The sequence below is a fragment of the Notechis scutatus genome, chromosome 1, assembly GCF_049901735.1.
Source record: "Notechis scutatus isolate UNSWTSFEM ecotype Mainland chromosome 1, rNotScu1.2, whole genome shotgun sequence".
In the NCBI taxonomy this organism is placed as follows: Eukaryota; Metazoa; Chordata; class Lepidosauria; order Squamata; family Elapidae; genus Notechis; species Notechis scutatus.
Genome location: NC_142009.1, coordinates 63,504,547 through 63,529,190, shown reverse-complemented (window position 1 = coordinate 63,529,190; position 24,644 = coordinate 63,504,547). Strand labels below are relative to the sequence as shown.

General features: G+C 38.7%; 1 protein-coding gene and 1 long non-coding RNA gene across 14 annotated transcripts in view; one reads left to right on the top strand and one right to left on the bottom strand.

Annotated features, from left to right (window-relative positions):
* SLC29A1 (solute carrier family 29 member 1 (Augustine blood group)) overlaps window positions 1-24,644 on the top strand; it is an 85,446-nt gene that overhangs the window by 5,825 nt on the left and 54,977 nt on the right. The window contains exon 1 of one of the 13 annotated variants that reach the window (XM_087965695.1): window positions 15,053-15,073. The exons of 6 other annotated variants lie outside the window; for them this stretch is intronic. The gene's annotated coding sequence lies outside the window, so the exon portion shown is untranslated. Of the gene's footprint in view, window positions 1-15,052; window positions 15,074-21,037; window positions 21,189-24,644 lie in introns of those variants that run through there. 6 more of the 13 variants (XM_087965686.1, XM_087965684.1, XM_087965718.1 and 3 more) reach the window with 6 other exon arrangements.
* LOC148132824 (uncharacterized) lies at window positions 11,266-21,055 on the bottom strand. The gene is made up of 3 exons (XR_015749572.1): window positions 20,810-21,055; window positions 20,459-20,630; window positions 11,266-14,918 (listed from the first exon to the last, which is right to left on the bottom strand). It is a non-coding gene; the product is annotated as an uncharacterized LOC148132824 (long non-coding RNA).

Genomic DNA, 24,644 nt, shown 5'->3' with positions numbered 1-24,644 from the left:
AAAAGAATGTGTAGGAGGAAGATAAGAAGTGAAAGTTTTGGCTGACCGGGTTAAATTGTAAAAGCAACAACCAAGGTACCCTGGAATTTAAACTTACAAAAAATAACATTGCTCCCAAAGAAGAGTCGGAAGCAGCGAAGGAAAGTGAAAAGGGAAAGGTTTGGCTTTTTTTTTTCCTTCTCTTCTCTCCCCTTCCCTATACTGACAACTAAGAAACTTAAATAAGAAATCGGAAAAATCCACTTTGACATCAATAGGCAATTAAGCTGAAAATAAAATAAAATGCCAAAGGGATAATAAAGATTTCTGGACATTAAAAACTTTCTTTTTCATAAGCAGGAAAGGAGAGAAAAAGAATAAGGGCAGGATCTGGAAGAGGGAGGAGACTGCCTGGAATTAAAAATAATCTAAAGTAAAACTTCAACAAGACTTCTAAAAGATACATTTTAACTGAAACTTTGCAACTAAATAGTAACCCCAGGAAGAGAAAGTGAAAAAAAAGAGCAAAAAAGAAACAGGTTGCGTGTATTTGGATTATTTGGTGATCTTTGAATTTTTGGTTATTATATTTGAATGACTAAAATCAATCGGGTGGTTGTTTAAAAATTTATACAATGGCACCACTTCTGGATGAATTGAAAATGGAACTTAAAAAGTACAAAGAAGATGCACAAGAAGGGAAGGGTTCTTTTGGCTTCGTCTTTCAATTCTTAGAAATGGAGATTTGGAACTATGAGAAACAACAAGAAAAGACTGCAAAACAAGAAGACTGGGACAAAGAAGAAGCCATCTTTAATGAACAAGTAATTCTATGTGGGGAAGAAAAAGGAAAGGGGGGAAAGAGAATGGAGAATTTAAGACTTAAAAAAACAACCAAAGAAAAGAAAAATAATTCAAAAAATAAGTATAATACTGGAAAGCAACAGAAAAGAGGAATACAGAAGAGAGAAATTGAGGTAGAGAGACAAGGGGGTAAAAAGGGGAGAGAGAAGAAGAGAGGGAAGAAGGAAAGGAAAAGAAGTTACAAAGGACTGGAGCAAGATATAGAGAAACAGGACCTATTTAGAGATAATGGGTGAAAATCTAACTGAAAAAGGGATTCTGTAAAGGTACATAAGATTGTATTGTTATATTAGTAATAGAAATAACTTTAGAAAATTGGAAGCAACGTATGATTAAAATGAGGGATAAAATAGTTAGTGTAATTTAGTGAAATGTTTGTGAATAAAATAAGTGAAATAAAGTAAATGAGAAAATTGAATTAGGAAGGAACGGGAACATTTTAATTAGTGAATGTTTTATAAAATATAAGTGATGGGGGGGATTAACTATGGAAAGCTTATAATTTTTTCCATAGAAGTATGATATTTAATTGAAAAGTAATGTTAAAGATGTTAAGACTTTAATGAATATTAATATTAATGATAGAATTGAATTGGAATGGAATGTTTTAATTATATACACTTATTTAAAAAATTCTTTTTTTAAGAATACAGTGTGTATTTTAAGAATGTACGAAGCAGAATCCGAATTGAAGTTATGTATTATATTGAATGTTACAACTTTAGGGAAAAGATATAAAGGCGTCATACTCCAATCAGTAACTACAGGAGAAATTTTGTTTAATGAGAAAAGATAATAGATAATTGAAACAGGACAGACAAAAAATATAAATACAATGATTTGAATTGAGATGAGATAATTAAAATAAAATTGAGAAAATTAAAAGAGGGGAGAAGCTATGCAGAAAATGTAAAATAGTAATAAGATATGGAATAGAATATAAAAATGAACATGAACCTGAATTTGTGTCTGTACGAAGAAATGTAACCCAGGATTATGCTGCTATCAAAAAAGATGTTTTATTTGTATTTTTTTTCTCTTTGTGAAAACTCAAATAAAATTTACAAAAAAAAAAAAAGAATAATTTGAGGACTCTTAGTTGAACAAGAATATCCAGGGGGAACAATTGGGTTAATGGATGGAATTTATATTTTTATTCTTGTTCTCTTTCTTCTAACTCCTGTTGTTAGATTCTTCTGAGGTTTTTCCCCTCAATGTGAGGCTATAATGATAACATTTGACTTTTAGCAGCCCTATAACATAACCAATTGTATTTCTCCCTTGTCACTATAAGGGAGAGCAGTAGTTTCTCCTTGCAACAACAGGAGGATCTATCTCCAGAGGAAGCTTCAAAGTAGTTTTTGTATTGTTTCTTCTGAAGTTGTGGCTATTCATGCCACTGCAAGCATAATCATACCACACTAGGATTGGCCCTGCCCTCAAATCTCACTAGATGTTTGTTTTTATGAGAGAATAACTTTCTCACATTGTGCTAAAGGTGAATGCAATATTGTAATACTGTAATATGATTTCTGGCATATTATGGTGGGCTCTATCCATGCCACATTTAACTCTGAGTATAGTAGCAGATGTGCATGAATGGTGTGCTATAAGCAGAAGCCGTGAGAATGGATAGTGTGCTTAAATGTTCTATGTCAATTCCAGCAGATGTGTTAGAACCTCAGCTGCCAAAATCCCAACCCTGCTGAGCCATTGAGAATTATAATTCCAGACCTCTGGAAGGCAGTATACTAGAAAAGGGTAGCCAAGCTAAGGATTCCCCATTCTTGCTGGGTTCATCAAGTATTGGAAATGATTTAATTCTATAAACCACTATATCTAATTCTTCATGAGCCTCTTATGTGATTTCCTGATCTTCACTTGGTCAAAGCATAGTTCCTTTCTCTATCCTTATTTTGCCTATATGTTAATATGTTCTGTTTCCCATAGTTAGTGTCAGAGCTCTAGTGTTTGTTCCAACTGAAGAGTATCCTCTTTTATTTCCATGAATTAAAGCCAGAAAGTTCCTGGTTATAAATTATCTCTTTAGTCTCAGATGTCAGCATAACTTCCATTAACAGTCTAATATCTTTGGAAGACTTAACAGCTGTCGCTGCTGCCTGTAGAACCCAGTGAAACAAGGCATCATACTGCATACTGCAGGGCTGTCAAACTGCCAGCCTACGGGCCGTATGCATCACATGCTGGCCATGCCCAGTTTAGTGAAAAGGGGGGAAAAGTCCTGATACGTCATGTGACACCGCTGTGATGACCTGAGTTTGACACCCCTGTTTCAAAAGTTGAAACAATCTGTGATTTCTGTAAATACAGCAGCATAGCACATTTAGTAATTGAGCAACTATTGCATCCAAAGCAGGTAAGGTCATCCAGAGCAATGATGACATTCTTTTTAATGCATATTGAGTCTTGAGCCAGTTATATAGATTGCAAAGACCAATGGGAGATCAGGTGTGGTTAGGGCCAGGTGAGCAAATTTTGAAGGCTGATTAAGGTTTGTGCTGGGACTTTCAGTGACACTTTGAAAAATATACAGGTAGTCCTTGGCTTATAACACTTCATTTAGTGACTGTTCAAAGTTACAACAACACTGAAAAAAATGACTTATAACCATTTTTCACACTTAGGACTGTTGCAGCATCCCCATGGTTAGGTGATCAAATTTTAGATGCTTGGCAACTGGCTGATACGTATGACTGTTGTAGCGTCCTGAGGCCACGTGGTCACCTTTTGCGATCTTCTGACAAAATCAAGAGATATCAGATTCACTCAACAACCATGTTAGTAACTTAACAGCTGCAGTGTTTCACTTAACAACTGTGGCAAGGTTGTAAAATGGGACAAAGTTCACTTAACAGTTGTCTTATTTAGAAACAGAAATTTTGGGCTCCGTTGTAGTTGTAACATGAGGACTACCTGTACTCAAGAAATTGTGGGTGGAATCAAGGTAACAAACCAAAGTTTACCTCATGTAACTGATTTCTACATTTAATTAGTGTATTAAGTGTAGGTTATATGATTATTTTGGTCGTGAGTTTAATAATTACATCTGTCACGTTAAAAATGCAGTTCAGTCATAACTTTTGGAGGCTTCTAGGTCAAAAGGCAGAACTCTGATTTCATAGCATTGGCAAGAGGAAGAACCACATCACTACATCCACTCCCTCTGCTCCAACTGAGATAATCTCAAAACTTCTTGCTGGTCATTTCTGTCTAGGCTGGTTGTTTCATGGAATCTCTCACCTGATCTGGTTCCTTTCCTGCTTGTACAGTAACAGTCCTTATTCCATTGCCTCATTTCCAAAGGTCAATGAATTTAATGGCACTGTGCAAAACTGTAGTTACTTGTTGCAGGGTAAGAAAAGGGACAAGAATTTTCCAGAGGCACAGGGGCATTTCTTTACTATCTATGCTGATAATTTAATATACACAGTGGCTTTAGCTTAACAAACCACACATACATAGTTTTGAGCAGACAATTTCAAATAGAGGTTTTATTTCAGAGCTGGAGGGTTTTCTATCCTGATAGGATGGAAGAATAACTTCTTTTCTGGGCTTTTTGATTCCATTACCTTCATCAAGGTGTCTTCTTGCTGTCTTCTGGTCTTTTTCTCCAAAAAGTGGAGACCAAGCCAACTGGCTCAACAGATCAGCCAACTGGCTCAACAGATCTCTCTGGTTCTGCTTGTTGAATCTTCCCATGTCCATAGCACAACTTACACTGCCACATTACTAAATCTTTCTTCAGAGCTAAAATGAAATGTCATGACTCAAATCAAATATTGGAATAACTTAATGAAAATAAATATTTATGTGAATTTTTTTTGCAGATTTTATCTTCCCACTTTTTAAAGAAAGAAAATCCTTGAATATAAAACTCTTGCCATTGAATTTGACCCTTTGAGTAACCCAGCTTGATATGTTTCCAGCAGTAGTTCCAGGGCTCTTTTATTTATTTCTTTTTTAAATCTTTTCCTTTTTAAGAAGAGATTGGACAACCATTTGTCTGAAATGATACAGGGTTTCCTGCGTGAGCAGGGCATTGGACTAGAAGACCCTTCCAAATCTATTATTCTGTTGTGTTGTGGTATAATGCTAAAGAACTTTGGTGTTGTGGGGCTGTAGGTCCTGTAGAACAGGGGTCGCCAACCTTTTGGACCTCAGGGACCACCAAACTCATAATTTTAAATCCTAGGGACCAGTAAATGGTTCTGTGGGCGTGGCCTAATTTGTGGGTGTGGCTTGGTCATACACTGGCTGGGCATGGCTTGTATGTAAACATTATAAATATTTATATAAATATTGATTTTTTTATAAAAATAGAGCAACTTTTACCCAAAATCAGGCAAAGCAGGCAGGCAGATTGAGTTGCTCACAGAATCACAGATTCATTCAGAGATCTATCTATCTGCCATCGGCTAGCTCAGACTGTCACAAAAATTTTGCTTGCAAGCAAACTCATAAAATTAACTCACAACACACCATGTATGCAAATATTTATTTTTATTTTTTTAAAAAGAAACTTTTACCCAAAATCAGGCAAAGCAGGCAGGCAGATGGAGTTGCTCACAGAATCATTCAGTGATCTATCTATCTGCCATTGGCTAGCTTGGTCTGTCACATAAAATTTGTTTGCTGTGAGTCTGCACTGAATAATAGAACCTTCGATCCTAATGGAGGTTCGGCTATGCTTAAAAGCAGAGCCGAAGATCTAAAGACTAGCTAGAAAGCAAGAAATTTATTGTCTTCAAATATCAGCTAAAAAAAAGATAAGGCATGTTTCTACAACTTGTCTTCCAGCCCTCTGGCAAACACTGTACTAAGCATTTTTACAGGAGCCATTAGAACATAATTTTATTTGTTTACAAGTAGAGTATCATTGAGTTCAGAAGGATTTAATCTCAGGGAGGTGCAATTAAGATTACAGCTTTTGTATTGCAGCCTTTGTTTTATTGTAATTAACTCTTCTCCAAAGGTATTCATGTATACTGGCGATTAAATATTAAACAGCAGAATATGCCTGGGGTTGTACAATGTACATGATATATTCATGTGTAACAGACTTTATTCTAAAATGCATAGATTTGAGGACAAATAAAATATAAATGAAGTAAAGGAATTTCATGATATCTCTTCAATAACTATTTACAGATGTTGCATTTATTCTATTTTATTTTTAATTGGCAGCAAAGGTCCGCACAATTTTATCTCATGATTTAGCCAAAGGTCTTCTCTTCTTTTTAAATAATGGATTATTTAAACTATCCATTGTCACATTTTCTATGTAAATATGATTGTATTATAGGACTACATCTGAATTATTTTCCCCAATGCTCTTAGGATTTTGTTGCTGCTTTTATAAACCACACTACTAGCTTTGGTAGAAGATGATCAAATAAAAGCAAGGAAATTGTATCCAGGGGTTACCCAGCCAAATCCTGAAGAATCAACAGTATTCTTATTTTCTTTAGATGGTGTCCATGGTAAGGGTGAATGGGGCGGCCCCCAAACGATATAGAAGGTTGTGACCAATGGGCAGGATGATGTTCGTGATAAGATGTTACACTATTTGAAGAAGTCAGAAGTCATTTGGATGCCTGAGATATAACATCCAAAGAACACTCACAGTGACACTAAAACTATGCAACAGTAAATCTGAAGGATAAACCACCTGTTGCCCATAAATGTTCTCAAGGTCTGTCATGTAAGGCAAGCAAATTTAGTTTTCCGAAAAGAGTTTTCATCAAGAAATAGAGTGCTAAAGAGGATCTGAGCTGATAAGTGTCAGAATAGATGTGCATTATGCTGCTTCTTGATGTCATTATTGGCAAGTGATTTTGCATATGCATGTGATGCTCCAGTCTTGACTTGAGCTTAAGCAATGTAAGGGGGAAAGATCATTGATGTAACTGTCCAAACTGGGCTGTGGAACATGGTTTTTGAATATCATCTTTCTCCTACCATTCCTTGAATGCTATAGGTGACTTTTATCCAGATTCTAAGCCTGTATTCCCTATTACTAGAATTGTGAATAGTGAATATTTTGATAAGACGGTTATAAGGATTGCAACTTAACTGTGCATCTATAAAAGATCCTGAATGCTGAAAGTTCTTTCTTGATGATGAAGATGATGATGATCCAAGATGAAGATGGCAAACCGAGATGAAGAGACACACTTTCCTTCAACAACTTTTCCAAGATGTTCTGTGTACTGATTAAGCATCATTTCCCCCAATCATCAACATGCAGACGCCAGTTTTATCTGTGTATGTTTTCAGTCTTTCAGTAATGTAGTGATCACAGACTTTTATCTTTGGGGAAATGGGGGAAAAGATCTCCGGAGCGCAACTTTGGGCCAAGATTCAGATTGCAAAACCACTTGCTTAGAATGCGGAGTCTCCGAGGGACCATTTCAGGAAAGAGCTTGTTGGCTTTACTTTCCTACGCAAGATAGCACAATGTAGCCTGCTGCCAAGGGAAAATAGAAGAATGTGTCCTTTTCATTGTTGCAGTTAATTGGGCTGTAGATAGAGGAATTCTAGGATCTCTACCAGTCTGGCAAGCCAGTCAACAGAAAGGTGTCATGGCTGAGTTTTCAGATGACTTCTAATAATTAGATGGTCTTTCTTTCGTTAGGACTCTGGTCAACTCTGCTGGTCACGCCATCATCATCCCTTCCCTGTCAAACTCCTGCCCAGTTCATTCATCTGAACTTTGGCTGTTCCGAATTAGTTTCTAAGATCTAAGCAGTAAACACACCCTGAATGTTATAAGATTTTACTCTAGAGACATCAGCAGTACAAAAGATTTCTGCTCCCAGCTCCCCCAAATATTTTGAACTTCTGACTTGGCTATATGAGGTCAAGAAAAGTATTTCAATTCAGCATCACTGAACTGCCCTATCCTGAGTCCAGGGTTTTGTTTTTGTTTTGGGTAGCTTGAGCTGTGAAATTGAGTTACTCTTCAGAGCCATTTTTGGAAATATGGTGCATTGTGAAGGTATCTTTTTTATCAGAATGCCCTTTAGTAGACCATGGAGAAACCAAATGGAATTTCTGGGTGAGAAATATGTCCCTCCACCCCCACCATTGCTATGTTGGGCACTAGATTGCAACTAGTTCCTGAAAGAATTAATCAAGTCTAGACCACAGAATATGAGGATGTGATGAAAACGGCCCCAAGGCCAGTTGATTCCCAAATAAAGTCATACAGCAGACAAGGTACATTTCTGCCAAGTAGTCACTAGTCCAATCTGTTGCATTTCTACACTTATAGGAATTATATAAGCCAGGCAGGAAATCTGCATATTTCCTTATGCTAGGCTGTGGAGGCTTGCAGCACTAACATGGGAACTGGTCATGCCAGTATCCAAACCATGTACTTTGGGGTCATAGTTGCTTTCACTGGCAAAGAGGGCCTGGCAACAGAACAACATTTCAAACTCGCCCAGATCTTGCCAAGCCACAGGAAATAAGTCATTTATTTCATAAAGCAACACAGGCTAGAGAAGGTTGCCACTTTGTGTGACTTATCATAAATTATTACTAGCTTCCATTTATTTTGTTTTTGCATATTAAACCATAAATAAATGCTTTGGCTACAAGTGGGAGGTTTGCATTTCCATCTCTCTCAAATATTCTGATGGACTTTCTTCTTAGGAATACCAAAAAAAAAAAAAAAAATACATCAAATTCGAAGTTATGCCTTAAAGCAGTTTTCTCCCAATCTGGTCCCAAAATATGTTGCAGTTCCCAAATTATCTGAAAAGCATTAGACTGGAAATAACTGCTAAATATTGATCTGTTACACTGTAAATTATGATCATAGGAATTCTGTGAATATCCAATTAGCCTGTTTACTAGCATCTCATCATTTCCGAATAAAGGAGGGGCCTAGAGTATAGCTTGTGTAAATTGCTTCATAGTTGTTTTTTTTAATCTAGAGTGTAGATTGTAGACCAGGTTTATCAAACTTGTGGCCTATGGGCCAGATGAGTCACATGCTGGCCTTCCAACTCTGATTATCTGTTATCTGTTATGCCCCGCACCCAGTTTAGCGAAGGGGGAAAAAGTCCCAAAACATCACGTGATGATACGAGTTTGACACCCCTGCTCTAGACCAAAGATTACAATACAGAAATCCCTTTGAGAGACAGATAACAGAACTGGGAAAGTAGTAATGTCTTGTTTTACAACTTCTTATATACAACTTTTATCTTGTTTGCTTTTCTCTATGAACTTAATGCTTTGACATTGGTGGTTGTAATCTTGTTAGCTTTGGAATTTTTCAATTCCATCAGCACGATGATTGGGGAAAGACTGTTTTAAGGCATAACTGAATTTGATATGTTTTTTTCGGTCTTCCTAAGAGGAAAGTCCATTTTAAGACTCCCATTCTATTACTCAATTGAAAAATACAGTATATTTTCTGTCTTTGTTTCTCGCTTTTTCTTGGCTGCTTTTCTCTCCATAGGATGAACTGTCTTCTTGCATGGTATCAGTGAACTCAATAAGTTGATGGCAACAGCATAAAGGTCTTTCATTAGTCATGCAGTGTGTTTGCTTGACTATTACAAGTTGGGAAAACTACTGCTGACTCCATATTAGAAACCCATCCCCCTTTGGCAGGTGTTCATTTTTCTATAACATCGTGGGAAAGAGCCATGGATGGATATTGGAACAGCATATTTGATTACTAGTGTTATGCAATCTTGTTCTAATTTTATATGAATATCAATGCACGTGTGTCATGCATGGAAGCATTATAATATCAGATTGGCTTCTGGATTATTTTAATGACAACCAGTTGGAACACGATCTTGGTCAGCATAATAGTAATACCCAAACATTCTTTATAGTATGTGTCAAGACTGCTGATTTTTTGGCTCCCAGTGCTCTTATACAACTAGCTGTTTTGATGCAACAGGTGTTGAATACACTTGGATGTAATAATAATTTCAATGGCAAAGAGGCTGTTATTCAGTAACTATTTGCCAATAATGTGGGACAGTAAGAGTCATTAAGCAGAAGGAAAATACAGAGTATAGGTTAATGAGGAAATAAGGGAAAACAGCTGAGAAAGGAGAATGTGTGGGGAAAAAACACATTGGTTGTTGTTTTTTCTCAATGCTCAACAACATCAGTCAAACATTTTGCAGCTGCATTTGCACAGCATGGGAAGTTTGGTTAGTTTTTATCTGGGTTAGGTTCTTTTGTGTTGTATGTCAAACTCATATGTTTAGTTAGTAGGGCAACATCTTGCAAGCATTCTACACAACGGTGAATTGAGCTGAGTGTTTTGAGCAAACACAGCCATTGGGTTATAGTACAGGAAAAGGTCTGAATCAGGTGCTGAGAAGTTGGTTTTTTTATTATTAGTGTTTCAACCTAAAATTTTCTTATTTTCCTGCATTAATTTGGTACAAAATAAATTTAAAAATCAATGGAAGCCTATTTCCCTCCCCTTCCTGAGAGGAGATCACAGCTCAGAAAATCACTAATAAAGGGCCCTTGCAACTCTGTTTTTAACCCCGGCTGTCTTTTTCCAGCTTATGGCATTCCCTGCATTGGCAGCTGCCTTGTTCTGCCTAATGAGCCAACCTGGGTGGTTTTCCACGCTTAAAGCTCTTATTAAAAACTGTGGCTTAGAGTCAAGCAACTGTACACAATGAGTACAGATTTGGAAAAGGAAGCTGGTAGCTCAACCTGAGCACTCCTTTACCTTCCTAAGAAAATAGCAAAATAAGCCACTTCTTGGTGCTCAGGATGACTGTTTACTTGTCCTAAATTAAGAGATTAGGGGTACCAAAGCTGTTCAAGTCTTGGTGTTTAGAATTTTGAGTGCTTAAAGCTATTGGTTTCGTAATAATAATAGCACCCAGCAAGGAGCTGTTGTAAAATCCAGTCTGGGTTAGTTATTTATGTCTGTCCTCTACGCACACACAGCTCAGGTAGAGAATCATGCAATGCAATTGTGTGGAATGTGCACAGCTGAGAATCTTCCCCAAAGCTGGGTTGAAGCCAGAGCTACAGACAGTACAAGTTTGTTTCTGCTTATTGAGGCAGAAGGGTAATGCTATTAATTCCGGGACAATTAATAGTTCCCCCAGATAGCCACGTTGCTGGGTGGAAAATATCACCACCTCAGACTGGTGGCAGATGGCCAAATGGTAGGCATATATTTCCATGCCATCCTGAGTCATTGGGCATAATGACCTCTTTTGATGCTGGTATATTTGAAATCTTACGGGCTGCTGCAACTGCCTCAGTTCTGGCTTGGATGATTACATCTGGTCTACCATTTATCATCCAGGGGCCACACAAATTTCTCCAGCAGAGGGCAGTCATTCCATGTACTGTATTGCATTGATATCACACATCACCCAAAATTTAATCTGTAAGATCTTATTATCCCCAATTTTTATTTTATTTTCTTTTAAAGCATTCTTCATTATATACATGCATCTTCAAACTTTGCTTCTTCAATCTTGTGATTGGGTTGTGGATTGTCCATCTATTCATCTCACAGCAATACAAAACAAATAATTGGGAGCTTACAACCACTATAGTTACAACTACAACTCAAAATTTCTGTGCAGCAGGATTCATTTTTAATACAAACCTCTTGTGTTTTCAGTTAACCTATATTAATGCAGTACATTTTGATGACATCTTCACCAACGTGGAGGTATTGAACCGAATTCTAAAATATAAAACTAGGATTAAGTACAATTTAATTTGAAATTGATTTGGGGATAATGAGCTTATTAGGGCAATCAGGAAGAAAAAAAATATGTCTCTAATTTAGATCTCTCCCCCCCCCCCTTAATATGATTCTCATTGCGGGAAGCTTACTCAGCGAAGCAAAATGATTATTATCAAGTATTTATCTGTTGGTTTTAAGCAGATTCTAGATTGGATTGGATATGATGCATATATTGAACTGACCTACGCCTATCTTGACTGGAATCAAGTCTTAAGATTTTTAAATAATTACCACAAAGTAAATATATTTGGAATTGCTGTTTAATTGTTTCTTTATGCCTTGCTTTTTTGCAATGGTTGATTTCTCCAGGGGTTGAACATTAATTCTCCCAGACCTAATTAGCTGTAGTCCAGGAATGTAGTTTGATTATTTTTTTTAGAAGGGTGTGTTGCTTTGGTACTTATTTTAGTAACTTGCATAGTTTTATTAACTTTCTTACTAGCACCTTAGGGACTTGCATGTTTTTAAATTTAGCCCAAATATTATTTTCTACACAGAGACTACTCTTATCCGTATCTGGCCAGCCTTCTAACCCAATACTTCTTTGGTAGTTATCCGTTGAGTTTAAGAATATGGAACACTGGAAAGACTAACTCTGGAGGAGCAGGCAGTCACTGATTTTTAAACTATAGTAATCTTGTAACCATATATGTATGCTTCAGGCTCTTAACAGTTGCGGTCACTCAATCATACACAAACAAACCTCTGTGGATTGAACCAGGACTAAAACTACCTCTATTTCCTTCTAGAGCCCTAAAATGGATTAAAATGTAGGCATAGTTGTGTGATTTTTTTTTTTTTGCTTTTGTTTGGTCCCAAATCTCTTTGCTTAAGGCTAGAAAATACCTTTTCTCTGAAACTTCAAACAGCTATTGACAGTATCTATTGTGCCATTTTAGATTGTTCTAATAGCAGTAATGTTTAACTGAATTTATATGTTGCAATAGCTACAAATAAACACATTATGGTAATGCCATTATGTTAAAGCCAGTTGCTATTTGCCTCCTGTTTCTTCTGTCTTTGATGGAGAGATTCTGCTCTTAAGAGATTTGTGGATTCCTGTGAATCTGCAACTAAGTGGAGGTGTGTTTAAATATTTACCAAAGAACTGATCTTGTTGGTACTTTAAGGCAAGTATTTTACATGTATTTCTCTGATATATTTATTTTATTTGGGACAGTCAATTAAGCAAAGACCTACAAGGACAGACGAGACAAAAAATCTGTTTCAGCTCAGAAATGGTCTGTTTGTCCACAGTTGGTTTCACCACTGCAAAACAAATACATCCTACTTGCCTACTTCCTAATGTCATTAAGATGAACTCACTGGCTAAGGTCTCTGTGGAGTCTACGCCATCAACACATTAGCAAACATTAACATGACACAAACCATTAAATGGCCCCATTAAGGTTAGATGCTGCCCTGACACTTCATAGTGAAGCTTTTATCTTTTTTTTTTAACATATTGCACTCACCCCTGCACTAAAGAACATTGGGGAGGGGGGAATTTTTTAGAAAATGCACTTTGCTACATCCTCAGGACCCCAGTTTACATATGTTTTGGGGAGAAGAAAAGTCAAGACACCTCCTAAGATCAGGGACTTTGAAATTTGAGATAAATTTAACTTTCTGATCCTTCCCCTTTGTAATTTTCCTTCCCTGGATTGTTCCTTCCTGCTTTGTGCTGGCACTACTAAAAGATTCTTTAGATATAAAGTTGTAGGAAGAAATCAGAGTTCCTTGTTCTTATCACTGTGCCACCAAGCTTAACTCTTGAGGCCCACAAGCAGAAAAAACCTGCCATTCCACACCTGGTCTTTTCTTTCTTCCTCTGGAACAGGTTACGTTGGCATCACAAACCTCAGCCTTTGTTCTCCTATTTTCCTTCATTCTCTCAAGCAAGGATATCTTCTCATCTTTAGCTTCCTCTTTATTCCTGGCACATGGTTTGGGGCATCTGAAGAACTGCTTATTCCCACACAAAGCCACCTGCACACTTCATTTTCAGAGGCCCTTTTCTAGAAATTAATACTCTGTGACAGGAAGGTTGCAATCAGCAAGACAGCCTTCTTGACTTTAGGAGAAGAGACATAGTTAAGTGTTACCAGGAAGTCAGGTGGCACCTTTTCAGATTAACAAATTTTATTAAACATGACTTACAGCTGAAGAAAACTTGCCCCTTTGGGTAAAATGAATTATCCTGGTCCTCCAAGAAGTGTGGTTTGATCTTGGCTTAATCACTGTGGACTGTTTGCAAAACAGGCCCTACAAACAATTCCTACAGATGGCTCAATGAGGCAGTGCCAGGTGGTCACTTATATTTTTATATTGACACTGCTGGAGCTCTTTACAGAACAGCAAGTCATCCAGAGGATGTTGATGGAGTTGCTTATTTAGGCTTTTATTAATAGTCTTTTTCTTCTCGGAATGACTTGCCTCAGAAGAGACTTCTTAAAATACAAGTGCCAGAATTGCTTTATATATAGACTCAAGCTGCTTTTTCTGGCTTGATTTCACCAAAGCAGCAATAAGGCAATATATAGAAATTCTGTATGTTAATTGTACCTCCTGCCAAATCAAATGTTAAGTAGTGGTTTTATCATCATCTTACTAGGTAAGGTATGCAAAAGTAATCTAACAAGGCAAAATCAATGACATGAGGTATTTAGACAGGAGGCTAGTAGCAAAACAATAGCCCAGGGCTAGTCCAGGGTTTTAATGGATTAGTAGTGACTAGGCATGGAGCATAATCAAGGCACAAGTGAAGGATAACTAAGGCAGAGTTCTAGATAGCTACTTTTCATAAGTCATTTTTCCCAGTGTTCCCAAATAGTTAAGAAATAAACCTTCCATCTCACTCTATTCATTGGTCCTATGTCAAGGAGCAGCAATACTTTCATGAGTCAGATTTTGAGTTTCAAAACATGAGGAATTAGAGCCTCAGTCCGGATTCTATAATAAAAACTAACTTTTTTAGGAGCAGGGAGTCTCTGCAAAGGCTGTGCTACCATCATTTGATTCTCACACTCTCAGCCCTACAAGATAAATTAGAACAAAAAAACAACACCAGATAGCCTACAACTAATTAAAACAGAAGTAAGAAAATGTTGCTTCTCCTTCCTCTTATCTTCATGTGAATTAGGGAGGCACCTCTCTTAGGTGGTTTTCTTTCTTTTTCTTTGTATGGACCTAAACTACATTTATCTGTTCATTCATCTGCCTTGGTAGTGGATCTTCTGTCTTTCACACTGCCTGTACTCTCTCCAACTTCTTCCTTCCTTCATCAAGATATCTGGAGGAGTCATGAAATTGGTCATATTAAAAAATACAGTGATGGAGGACAGAATTAGCAGAAATACCTGTTCAATGATTGGCTTACGCTTTGGATTTTCTTTTTATTTCCAGGAAGACATTCACTGCTGGTTGTCTCAAGGAAGCTCTTTAAAGGTACTCTTCAATGTACAACCATAATTGAGCTTGGAATTACAGTCACAAGTCACTGCGGTTGTAAGTCGAGGCATCACATGACTGGACCTGGTTTTCCAAAATTTATGGGGGGGATATGGTAGTTGTTAAGCAAATGCCATGATCATTAAGTAAGTTAGTTTTCCCCAATGGATATTTTTTCCCTCCTGGAAACTAGAAATAAAAAAAAACTTGATGCAAAAACCATGCAAATCTTAGTTGTGACCTTGGGACGCTGCAAATGGCCATAAAGGTGAGCCAGTTGCCAAGAGCCCAAATTACTGTCATGTGACTGTAGAGGTGTAGGTCCATTGTAGCTTTGAACTGTCACTAAGTGACTGTCATAAATTGAGGACTACCCTTAATCCCAGATTATTGTATCAGGTTTTCCCAAAACACTGTTGAGTTGGTCAGATTATTCAAAGCTCTTTTTTTATTGGTATGAATTAAATATTTCAGGAGAGGGAGGGATCCATAGTACATATATCATTTTTTCTTAAGATATTTTTATTTTATTCAAAAAAAAGTTAAAATACAAAACTCCAAGAAAAAAACAGGAACAAATAGACAAAAAAAATATTTTAAAAGTGCATTTTAAAGAAAGATACACATATACATATATTACCCCCCTAGATGAATACCAATAAATATATTGCAACAATATTACTTTGCTACCCCTTGTGAAACAGCCCCCCCAAAATTGTTAATTACCATTTAAAATATGTTTAAATATCATTTTATAAGGTATGGAGACTACTATATCACTGATTAATTTGACAGTAATCAATGAATGTCAAGGATTTGACTTTTAATGGATTATCTCCTTTAATTGGAAGTCTTTGTGGATTTCGCAAATGAGATAATAACACTCTTCAAAATATTAACACTATATATGTATCAAACAACATGGCAAATGTAATCTTTTTTGGCAAATGCTTAGACAAATATGAGTATGCCCATGGCTGATTGATGTAACCTGAAATCTAAAAAGCCATTTCATAAGTAATAACAAAAGAGGACTTTGTAGTTCCTTAACATATTTTGTAGTATTAGTAACTACATTCATTGTGTTACATAATCCTTAACATTGGTGCTGTTCAGAAGCTATTTCTTCTGTGACTTAGAACAATTTGGTCTGACATTTCTTTGGTCCATAGCATAGTTTCTGCTTAAAAAATAACTCTTGTATGGATCATCTAGGAGATTCAGTATTAACACTGTCAGATGCCATTAGAATAAGATGTTGAAATATAAATCCATGGCCTCCAGGATAAAAAATATAAAATTAACTATACTCCTGGTTCTGTTTAGCTTTTTTCCCTGTATTCCTCTTCACATGGAACACTCATGAATGAAAGTATATTTTCATTTCTCTTGATATTTGGTCCAACTGTTGTGGATTTGTCAGATAATATTAGAATCAAAGAATAATAGAACAGTTGGAAGGGACCTTGGAGGTCTTCTAGTCCAACCCTCCACTTAGGCAGGAAACCCTATACCTTTTCAGACATGGTTATCCAATCTCTTAAAAACTTGCAGCATTTACAACTTCTGGAGGCAAATTGTTCTACTGATTAATTGTTCTATCTGTCAGGAAATTTCTCTTTAGTTCTAGGTTGCTTTTCTCCTTGATTAGCTTCCACCCATTTCTTGTTAGACTCTCACGTGCTTTGGATAATATTTTGACTCCCTCTTCTTTGTGGCAGCCCCTGAGATATTGGAACACTGCTATCAAGTCACCCCTAGTCCTTCTTTTCATTAAACTAAGTCTAGCAACCATTCTTTATATGTTTAGCCTCCAGTCCTCGAATCATCTTTGTTGCTCTTCTCTGCACTCTTTCTAGAGGCTCAACATCTTTTTTACAACGTGGCGACCAAAACTGGATGCAGCATTCCAAGTATGGCCTTACTAAGACACTATAAAGTGGTATTAACACTTCACTTGATCTTGATTCTACCCCTCTGTTTATGCAACCTAGAAATGTGTTGGCTTTTTTGGCAGCTGCAGCACACTGCTGGCTCATATTTAAATGATTATCCACTAGGACTCCAAGATCCCTCTCACAATAACTACTATTGAGCAAAGTATCACATATAGTGTACCAGTGCATTTGGTTTTTCTTGCCTAAGTGTAGAACCTTATTTTTTTCACCATTGAACTTCATTTTGTTAAATAGTGGCCAATGTTCAAGTCTGTCATGATCCTTCTGTATCTTAAAGTCTATCTTCTGGAGTGTTGGCTATTTCTGATAGCTTGGCGTCATCTGCAAATTTAATGAGTTCCCCATCTATCCCCTTGTCCAAATCATTGGTGAAGATGTTGAAGAGTATTGGGCCTAAAACAGAACTTTGAGGTACCCCACTGTATACTTCCCTCCATGTAGATACAGTTCCATTGAGGACTACACGTTGAATCACAAACCTGTAGTTGAGCCTGTGAGAAGTTAGGCATCCCATATTAATTACAGTAATCAGGCAAGAAATCACCATAGTGTGTATGTTAATTTAGCCCTTTCTGACTTGGCCTAACTTTTCAGAGAAGTGGTTAACTTTTGCACCCCACTTTTAAAGGTTTTCCTGAAAACGCATGCTATTTATGGTAGTGAAGATATAACATTTTGCACATATTCAGTGAAACTTTCATTAGTTGCCGGACTAAACCCTAAGAAATCTGGTTCTGAAGTTAGGGCTTGGTGGTGTCTCACACAGCTGTAGCTTGAAGCCAGAGATTCGGTGAGAAAAGAAAAACAGAAGGCAATTGGTTTTTCAGTGACTCTGTCAAGATACTGTTAATACTCTGCAAATCTCAAAAAGTAAATACATCCTGGCACTTCCCCTTGCTTGTTCAACAAGCACACTATGCAGAGTGTGTAGTTTACCAAGATAAAAACAAAGACAAGGCTTTTGTATATAGGAAAAGAGACTGTAGTCTGTTTAAGATTCAGATCCAGCCCTATGTTAAGTAGGAAATCATGGTGACCGATTTTGCTGTCTAGGCTGCTGAGAGAAAGGAAGCCATTTCTCAGTAGCCTGAAGGGTAGCCAAATGTGGAGAACTTTGAGGAGAAGGGAAAGCATTAGGGACCCAGGCATGGGGTGGACCTAGTTACCAGCATGAGTAAAATTCATGCCAGGAAGAAGAATGAGTAGTCAAAGTAAATTCAGTGTCTATCACAAGATAAAAAGAGTGGTGTATGGCGATGATGGAAAAGATAGTCTTCCTGTTCCAGATAATGTATGTCTATTAAGAAGACTTAACAATGCACCCAAATGAATAGGCTTAATTTCCAAGAAAACAAATGTAGGTCTTGAGAAAAAATTAAGTTGCAAGATTGGGTCTTCTTAGCTGCATGTTAGAGCAGTTTTAAGTTTCTCATTTTTATATGGCACACTCCTGCAGTAGGCTTTACAGTGGCTCATGGTCACCTAGACCAGTTTTCAAACTTATTCAGGCTTCAGATCTTGTTCTTAAAAAAAAAAAAACACCCTCCCAGAACTTCTGTCCAAGAATAAGAACTCTAGTGTTAAAAATTGACTGCATTTGTGTGAAGTTTTTATTGGCCATTAATCTTTCATGGAAACTCTTAAAATTCGCAGAATTCAGTTTGCAAAAAAGGAAAAGGAACAAAAAATCCTGATATAGACCATGGCTTTCGCAAGCCAGTTGTTCTTGATTTATAATCTACACTAAATCATAAACTAGTCATACTGGCCTGAGTTTACATAACACCAGCGAGAGGTTCTCAAACTCTGTATTGTGTTTTTCTGGGGATTTAGAGTGGGTTGCAAAACTTTTTTAATTTTGCCTTAAGCATGTTGGTTGAGCATGATGAAGACATCAACAATAGTCAAGCTTACAGATCAGGTTCTACCTGCTTCCATTTTTTTAATGAGCCACTAACAGTACTACACTTTTTAAGCGATCATGTTCTAGAATGTTAGTTTGAAATCAACTTTTATACTCACTTACCTATACCAGCAACTGTATGAAGGTATCTACTAAAATCTGTCATTATGTTGAGTCATGCGTTGTGGTGTTCCAATAGAAACCCCATGACTTACCTTATATCAACAGTGGAGTGTAAATACAAAAGACTGAATTTTGATTTGAGGAATTACATGGCATATCTATGCATATTAGCAACATATTAGCATGTTGTATTTGTTTTATAATGCAGGTGAGTTATTATTTGATAGTGTGTGGTATGCCAGATAGCCCTCGACTTATAAGCATTCATTTAGTGACTGTTTAAAGTTACAACACTGAAAAAAGTGGCTTATGACTAGTTTTCACAACACCATTGCAGCATCCCCATGGTCATCTGATCAAAATTAGGGTGCTTGGCAACTGGCATGTATTTATGACAGTTGCACTGTCCCAGAGTCATGCGATCAGCATTTGTAACCTTCCCAGCCAGCTTTTGACAAGGAAAACCAAGGAGGGAAGCCAGATTCACTTAACTGTGGCAAAGTTGAAGACTACCTGTATTGAATTATGGGAAAGCAGTGACATAACAGTATTTCACGTTTTGACCAACCCTAACCACAATCATGGGAGGTTTGCAACAAATCGATCAGTTGCGATGACAAAGTTTGAGAATTCCTCCGCCAGGCTGAACTACTTGCTCATTTGTAGTTCAGCCTGTGAGCTAAGCAAGATCAAGGGAGGTACTAATATCACTCTATAAAGCCTTAGTAAGACCACACCTAGAGTACTGCATCCAGTTTTGTTCACCACATTATAAAAAAGATGTTGAGACTAGAAAAAGTGCAGAAAAGAGCAACCAGGATGATTAGGGGACTGGAGATTAAAACATATGAAGAATGGTTACAGGAACTGGGCATGGCTAGTCTAGTAAAGAGAAGGACCCGGGGAGACATGATAGCGGTCTTCCAATATTTGAGGGGCTGCCACAAAGAGGAAGGGGTCAAGCTATTTTCTAAAGTGCCTATAGGCCAAACAAGAAATAATGGATGGAAACTGAACAAGGAGAGATTTAACCTGGAAATAAGGAAAAACCTTCTGACAGTGAGAACAATCAACCAATGGAACACCCTGCGCTCAGAAGTTGTGGGAGCGCCATCACTTGAGACCTTCAAGAAGAGATTGGACTCCCATCTGTCAGAAATGATGTAGGGTCTCCAGCTTGGGCGGGGGGTTGGACTAGAAGACCCACAGGGTCCCTTCCAACTCTGATTATCTGTTATCTGCTAGGGGAAAGGCACCCAGAGCACATTGTTTGATCCACAATAACAGTCTGGGCAACTGCTTTTGGCTCATGGCCTGATGCGCTCATAACCACAGTGTGAGATGATGTAGAACAAAGCCCCCCCCCCAAAAGGCTCATACAAGTAGTCTTCGACTTACAAGTTCCTTTAGTAACCGTTCAAAGTTATAACGGCCCTGGAAGAAGTGACTTATGACCGTTTGACCTTTGAAGCATCCCCATGATGACGTGACCAAAATTCAGAGGCTGGGCAACTGATTCATATTTATGACCGTTGCGGTGTCCCAGGGTCACGTGATCCCATTTTGCAACCTGTTGACAAGTAAAGTCAAAGTGGAAGCCAGGTTCACTTCACCGGGTTACCAACTGCAAGTGATTCACTTAACAACTGTGGCAAGAAAGGTCGCAAAATGGGGCAAGACTCACGGAACAAACATCTCACTTAACCACAGAAATGTTGGGCTCGATTGTGGCCGTGAGTCGAGGATTACCTGTACAAAACACACCGGCTTTCCGCGGTAGAGAGACCTCCTTTCGTTTGGGTCCGTCCGAGCCCCTTAAAAAAGTGGCTTAACCTCGGAGCAGCTGAGCCTTGAACGGAGGCAGAAGAACCTCCTCCTGCAAATAGTCGCCTCCGTTCCTCTCTGGGCTTGATTGCGGGGCTCTCGGATCCTTCTCTACCCCCGCCACACGAGCGCCCAGCCGCCCCAGGCATGAAGCCTCCGGCGGGAAAGAAGGAGGAGAGGGCGGGCAATGGGAGGGTCTCTGGGGGCGGGGCCTCCTGGAGCGACCCCGCCCTTTGCAATATCAAAGACACGAGGGGGCCGCTGGCTAAAAAAGCAACGCGGCGGGATCGGAGCGGCCGGGTAGGTAGAGATCAGCGCTGTTGGACCCGCTCTTTGTCTCTTTCCATTGAAGGTGCTTTTGGGGGTGGGGGAGGAAAGACCGCCAGCGCAGAGCGGCGGGGCCGCGGTAAAATCGTTCCCTCGGCGTCCACAAATGCTTTCCTTCCATGGCAAAAGAGCGGCGCTTTCGGGCTCGGTGGATGGGCGCCAGAACGGGCACCTGTCGCTTTTTGGGCTTCTCGCCCGGGAGTGGGCGGCGATGGGCTTTCCGGGCGGGTTCCCAAGCACCACTTCAAGAGGCGTAATTCTCCGCGTCGGCGGCTGAATGATTTAGCGGCTACTAATGCCGAGGATTTGCCCCGAGAATGGGCAAGGGGTGGGGGTGGGGGGATAGTCGTGGCCGCCTTTGGTCGAGATTGATAGAGTTGGAAGAGACCTTGTAGGTCATCTAGTCGAACCCCCACCCCCAAGCAGGAGACCCTACAACAGGGTCTCCAACCTTGGCAACTTTAAGCCTGGCGGACTTCAACTCCCAGAATTCCCCAGCCAGCAAAGCTGGCTGGGGAATTCTGGGAGTTGAAGTCCGCCAGGCTTAAAGTTGCCAAGGTTGGAGACCCCTGCCCCACACCATTTCTGACAGGTGGCAGTCCAGTCTCTTCTTGAAAGCTTCCAGTGATGAAGCTCCCACAACTTCCGAAGGCAAAGCTGTTCCATTGATTGATAGGTTCTCACTGTCAGAAAATTCCTCCTTGTTTCCAGGGTGAATCTCTCTCCTTGTTCAGTTTCCATCCATTATTCCTTGTCTGGCCTTCAGGCATTTTGGAGAATAGCTTGAACCACCCCCCACCACCCCGCGTGGCAGCCCCTCAAATATTGGAATACTTTCCGCTTCTTTTCCACACTCGGCTTTTTTCTTTCTTTTTTCTTCTTTTTTTCTTTTTCTTTTTTTTTTGGGGGGGGGGTGCGGGGCTTTCAGCAGCGACATTGAAATTGGCGGGAAGGAAAGAGGCGCTTCGTATGTCTTGCCGGAATGATTCAGATGTGTGGAAGGGGATGATTCAGATGTGTGGAAGGGCAACTAATTCTTCACTCATGTTCTCTTTAGCTGCCTTTGAACAATGTATCTTAATGAATCAGGCGCAGGAAGCGTAATTAATACATTGAATGGCGGTTTGGGGTGGGAAAGCACCGGGTAATAGTGTGTGTGTGTGTGTGTGTGATTCAAGTCACCCATGACACATATTGATATCTCTGCTTTGGGTGTCAATAGCAGAACGTATGAATGAGCTCCAGGGAAAAGCATGGGGGTGGGGGAACGAAGGGAAAGAGCTCAGTGCTGTTTCTGCGTGTGAGAAGTGTCACGTTCAGCCCTTGGCATCTGCAGGTAGTGCTAGGGAAAGGGGAATCGGGTGAGCTCCTACTAGTTGTAATACAATTTGGTTTGGATCCAGAGCATCTTGTAATGTAAGCTAAGGCTGGGACAGTAGCATTAATTTAAAATTAATTAACGCTGTGGCGCAGTGGTTAGAGTGCAGTGTTGCAAACTATTTCTGCAGCCAGCTGCCTACAGTTTGGCAGTTCAAATCCCACCAGCCTCAAGGTTGACTCAGCCTCCCATCCTTCCGAGGTGGGTAAAATGAGGACCCAGATTGTTGGGGGCAATATGCTGACTCTGTAAACCGCTTAGAGAGGGCTGTAAAGCACTATAAAGCAGTCTTAAATGCTATTGCTATTAATATCCTAATAATAAATTTAATCACTATGGAACAGTGCAAAATCACGTGATTCAAGCAGACTTGAAAGACTGCGGACTTCATACAAGTACAAAGTAATATGGGGCGGGGGATCCAATACTATAAAGACAGTATACTTTGTTACTTGGTTGCAGTGAGTTTGCAGTGGATGGGAAATTGAGAAGAAAGAATGGAAAAGGACTTTGCTAAATGCCTGAAATTCAAGCAGGAATGTTTTTTATGGCTTTGAAAAATCTTTAATTTTTTTTTCTATTTAATTGCCAATTTAGAAGATTACAGGTAGTCCTCGAATTACAGCAGTTCATTTAGTGACCGCTCAAAGTTACAATGGCACTGAAAAAAGGGGCTTATGACTGTTTCTCACACTTACGACTCTTCTAGCATCCCTGTGGTCACAGAATCAAAATTCAGAAGCTTTGCAACTGACTCATATTTATGATGGTCGCAGTGTCCCAAGGTCATGTGATCCCCTTTTTTGCAACCTTCTGACCAGCAAAATCAGTGGGGAAGCCAGCTCCACTTAACAACTGTGTCACTAACTGAACAACTGCGGTGATTCACTTAACAACTGTGGGAAGAAAGATTGTAAAATGGGACAAAGTTCACTTAGCAAATGTTTCACTTAGCAACATAAATTTTGGGCTCAGTTGTGGTCCTAAGTTGAGGATTACATGTGTTGATTTAGAACTCACAGAGAACTGTGCAAAAATAGATTTAATGGTTTTGCATACTTAGTGGGAATTGATATGTGTATAGGGGTACATGGATTAAAATTATGAATAAAAAGTCTCCAATCCAGGGGTTTTTCTAACTAATCTTTTAATCCAGGGGTCCCCAAACTTGGCAACTTTAAGACTTGTGGACTTCAACTCCCAGAATTCTCCAGCCAGCTGGAGAATTCCAGGAGTTGAAGTCCACAAGTCTTAAAGTTGCCAAGTTTGGAGACCTGCTTTAATCCTAGGGTTCTGCAAGAATTTGGGATTCTATGGGAGGCTAATGGCAGGAAAAAATTGTTACTTGAATGCAGTCAACTTTCTATCTCTATAGCATGGCCTCTTGATCAGAAATTCTGGGAAATCATTTTTTAAAACAAATGAGTTCTGTGACATGAAAATGTTTGAAAATCTCTACTTTGTTCAACTGGACATCTTCAAAATATGTTGAAGCTACAATTCCCAGAATTCCGACCTAGAAGTCTTGGCAGTAAATAAAAGTTAAATAATAGATGAAAATTAGAAACAATGTAAATTATATCTTTAGGGGAAACAGGGTAATGTTTAGTTATTGAATATATGTGGAAATATTGACAGAACTTGCATTGTTAACAGAAATTGATTCCATCTTACTGTCAGTAATAATTCTTTATCCTTTGAAATACAACTTACTCCCATGCACATACAATCCTGTCAGTCTGCTTCTTTGAGGACTATGGGGTGTATTTTGATAGGCAGTATAAAAAAAATTATATAAACTCTAAATCCTTCCCAACTCTGCAAGAAATCAAACGATGGGTATTGAATTCTGAGCCTTCTCCAAATATAATAAAGCTGCACCCCAGTGTAAAGAATGTTATATTTAACTCAGCAGCAGGGTCCCTTTTCCTTGGAAACAATCTTCAGAGAATTCTTAACTTTAATGATGTGCTATTAAAAATTGGAGTTTTTAAGGTATTTCTTTTCTATCATTGAGGAAAGGGGGGTACAAATGGAGAAATAAGTCAGTACTGC